Source organism: Bactrocera latifrons, unplaced genomic scaffold, assembly GCF_001853355.1.
Source record: "Bactrocera latifrons isolate USDA-ARS-PBARC rearing strain unplaced genomic scaffold, ASM185335v1 scaffold_39, whole genome shotgun sequence".
NCBI classification, from domain to species: domain Eukaryota; kingdom Metazoa; phylum Arthropoda; class Insecta; order Diptera; family Tephritidae; genus Bactrocera; species Bactrocera latifrons.
Window position 1 is genome coordinate 650624 of NW_017537034.1, and position 4719 is coordinate 655342.

Genomic DNA, 4719 nt, shown 5'->3' on the forward strand with positions numbered 1-4719 from the left:
TCAGCTTGGAAAACTGATCAATTATGTATTAAAATTTGTCTGTTTGATCTATCTGATTAACTACAATTCCACCTTCTGAGAATATCATCTTTAAAACATTAAATTTTTTACAGATCTATTTTATATTCCGAAATACGAACAACAAAACGATCAATGGCAATCCTGTTTTTCATTCTCTTTGGAAAGCATTCCTAGAAAAGCATGTGCAAATATCTGTATGTATAAATGTTAAATGACCATGCAGTTAGGAATGCAGTGAATATTTACGAAAGAACACTTGAGCAATATAGCGTTAGACGAACTGCCGCTCTGATCGCATGACTACAGTGGTGGCCTACGATCGTTAGTACAGCCTAATAAAATTTCATAAAAATAAATTAAAGATATTATATTGTTTTATACCCTTTTCTTAAAATCTGAGCTCAGATTAAATTTGTTTTAATGTTATAAATTTCGTCAAAGCAAATTTTTTAGTTTTAAATATTGCACATTTTTTTATGTTACAAATTCTCTTTATTATATTTACTAAAAATACTGTCAAACATTTTTTCTTTTACTGCTCAAAATTTGTACTGACATTTTTAAAATTTTTTAATTTTTTTTTTTCAATTTATAAATGTATATACGGCGTCTAGGGATGCTTTTATTTTGACAGTTCGTGTCAGGCAGACTTGTTTATTTACGGATTTGTGAAAATTTTTTCAGCATATTCATTCACCTTAAAGATTATCCTAGACTACTACGCAAGTTCATATTATCGAAAAAAAAACATTGCAAAACGTTCATTGGAAAATTCACTTCTCACATGAGGCCCATTTTTGGCTTACTGGCTTTGTCAACAAATAAAATAGTAGCATGGGGGTGAGTAAAATTCTTGTGTTATTTCGAAAATACACTTTCATCTCGAAGAATTTACCGTCTGGTACTGATTGTGGTATGGTGACGTAAGCGGGCCTTATTTCTTTCGATAGTATCGATCGTTATAAAACGATGTTGACAGACTTTTTTACTGGGAATTTGTTGAAATCGACGGTGACGATCTTTATTTCCAACAAGTCGGGAGACCGCTTTTAGGAGAAATTCCAGCCCAAATACTACACTGGATCATTGCAAACTTGGCGATTGGATATATCCGAACGGAAGTGTGGTGACCATTTGGCCGGAGCTCCATCTCTTGTTTCAAGTCTAAAAATGGACACATTTGCTGCATAGTTTGGCGACTCATTAATTTCGAAAAATCTGACGGTCAAATGATCGCCAAGAGCACATGTTTTAACGTCTCTGGATTACTTTCTATAGGAGTATGGTAAATCAAAGGTTTACGTCAACGATCGGAAAGCTCGAAGACATATTCAGGCGAAAAATTATGCTCCGGATTCTAAAAAACTGGCGTAAAAGAGTGACGATATGCAAATGGAACTGTGTGACCATTTGGCCGGTATTTTGTTCGAAGCTTAAATGACATAAAACTGCATAACAAAAATAACTGGAAAACCAATTTGATTGATTTGTTTCAATTTAACCTTACGTTTTTCTTGTTGAGAAAGACCGTTTAAATGAATAAATTTTTAAAGTATAATTCTCTCATTATTGGCAGCCCTATTCCTCAGAAAATTTTTTTTAGATGGGCATATGTGAAATCAGATCGCGATTTTGTTGTTGGACTCTTTCAAACAATAACGCAGTTGCCTATTACTATTCATACTTTCATGTGCGCCTGGCTGATCATTGGTAAATTAAAAATTTATTTATTTATGCTTCCTGGAATGGTGTGTGTGTACAAAAATTAAATAAGGACACACAGACAGTGGACGGATTTGTTCAATAATGAAGACATTTTTACTAAGCCTAAACCGCCAGCTGTGAATTTGTGTGTTTTCGCGTTGTTAATATTTTAAATTTTTCCATAATTTATGGTCACTCTTTACAATACTATATTTACTATACTACAGCGAAGATAAGTGGAGAAATTAACAAAAAATATGCGGTACTTGGTAACCCTATTTTTGTCTTTCTATTTTACACTAGCGGTAAAATCTGTTTGTATGTTTCGAGATCATGAGAAAAGTGAAACGAAGTCTTGTTGTTGAGCTAAATCAATGGACTTGTGAAGTAAAGGATTGCAGTCAACATACTGCATAAGAATGAAGATCGCTTGGTGGCGGATAACAATGTGGACTTTTCGTCGACTACCCTGATGTCTTCAAGTTCCAGTACGAAAGGTTTCTCAGCTTTTGGCAAATTTGGATCGAAAGCACCATCGGGATGACGCAGCGAAGCATATTGTTCCATGCCGGAGATTTGCATTATGCCATTCAGGCTGGGCAAACTGCCTTGGCTGGGACTGCGCGAAGCTTTTTTGTAAGTGCGAAGCTATAAAAAATGAAGCATAAGTTAAAATGTCATGTTTATCTCCAACTAGATCTAGAGAGCTATTCTGATTTTTCCATGAAAAGGTGATATTGGAATAAGCGTCCACGAAATTTGCCTGCCAGTGCGTTGCGATACATAGCAGAAAACCTCAAACAACGACTTCCGAAGTTCGATATAACTAAAATATCAATCTGTGACAAACTTGACGACGTTGGAGAGGAATTGTGGACATATGGTCCTAAAAATAATAAGCTCAACACCTGTAGCTTTACTGACAATGCCTAACAAAGGCTCGCCGTCGAAACCAATATCAAATTTCTACGCAATATATAAAAATTGAATTTTTATTTTTATAATTGAGGAAGAAAAAATAAGAAAAAAATTATTTGTTTTGTTGGAAAATTGCTAAAAATTTTATTAAAATTTTCTATTGTTTTTTAAATAAAAAAAAATAATTTTCTGAATGTTCGGCAAATTATTTTTGGAAGTTGAATATGTGAGCTTGGCAACCATGCTATGATATGTTTTATATCAATATGTTTACATATGAGAATGGCGGAAAATGGCATTCCTTTTTGTTTGTACACCGCGAAATAGATGATTAATGAAATGTTTTGTTGTTGTTTATCAGCCGTAAGCAGTTTCTTATAATCACTGCCTATGAATCCTAGCGGCCTACAGTAATTATGTTTGCCTGGTGTTTTGTTGATATGGCGGTTTTTCGAGTCTCAGCGATTTACAGGGTTCCGCGGTCCTGGATGTTGTGTTTTATTTATTTTTTATTTTAAATGCATTTAAAGACAAATTTTTATAATTTTTGTTAAGCATATTTTTTGAGCTTCAAGTTTATTTTTCTTTATTTTGAATTAATAAAAAGTTGAAATTATTTGTATCTTTTATTATAAATTGTTTCTAATAATATAAATAAAAAAATAATTATTTTCTTTCTAAATTTTATAAATGTAATATATGTAGAAAATTTGGCAACCCTTACTTTCTATGGCATGTGTGACACTTGCCTTTGTTTATAGTTAGAACCAAATGGCAAGTGAAACCTGGTGTTGTTTTTGCTACAAAAAGTGCTGCTGTGCCGGAGACTGCGATCGCTGTCAGCTACTGTCGGCGCCCGTCTGATCGTTTATGTTCGCCTAGTGAATTTGTGGCTGTTTAAAAACGACAAAAATTTGGCCGTCATGCAGTTAGCGAGGAGGGTTTGTGTCCTTGCTAAACTTGTGTTGAATGCGACATTCTTGGATTTTATCGTTTATTTCAGTTATTTGGTGTATTTTAATGAAATATTTTTGCAAAACAATTAAAATAAATGTTTGCAATCAATTTAAGTCTGTATTTAATAATAGTTGTGCAGTTTTTACGAACTTACTGCTTAAAATTTTCCTTTTTTTATACTTACATGCTTCAAGGATAAATTTTTAACTAAATTTGCCAGCTTTTAGCAGTCAATTCATACCAAAAATTTTTTTGCATTTTTTTTGTTTAAAAAAGTAACAAACAACCAATTTTTTGTTTAAAAAAGTATTTTTTTTGTTATTTATTTCCACAGTTCGCTCTCTTAGTTTGTGACAATAGTTATTTCGTTAGTATATTTTTTTTTAGCAAATTTTCTTGCTGCTTTAATAATAAATCTCAATTATTTATCATTTTAAATAATTAGTATTATTATTATTTATTATAAATTTATTTACATACATGCATATGTACGGGTATTTAATACAATATTTATTTATATATGCTAATATAAACAATAAAATATGTATGTATATGTGTGTTGTGCTAAAACCAGATTTTCTTAATTTTAGATTACTAAAAAAATGGAATTTATTTTGAAGTTTTTAGACATTTGTGGACTATTTTTAATGGATTGTTACGAAGACAGCTGTAAAATTCTTAAAAGCAAAATAATTTGTCAAAAATAAGTCAAAATTATTCTTAGATTATGCTTCATCTTTTAAAATAATAGTTTTTAAATTTATAGTATTTCAGCCAACAAAAAAAATTTAAATTTCCCCAATTTTTTTTCATTATTTTCAAAATTTTTTTTAGTTAAATTTAAGTTAAGCAAAAAAAAAAAAGTCAAAGAATTAAATTACTGAATGCTTTGGTGATTTTATGATTTTTCGCATTTTTAGAGGTTAGAGTTGAAATTTTAAATAAATGTTAAAAAAAATGCACTTGCACAATTTGAAAATTTTTAAAATTTATAATTTTGCTAATAATGTAAAATTTAAAATTTCTAATTTTTTTTTATTATTTTTAATACTTAACAAACGGAAGGGGCTGTCTCTTATACACATCTTGATTTTTTAAAATACAAATTTGAACATCTTT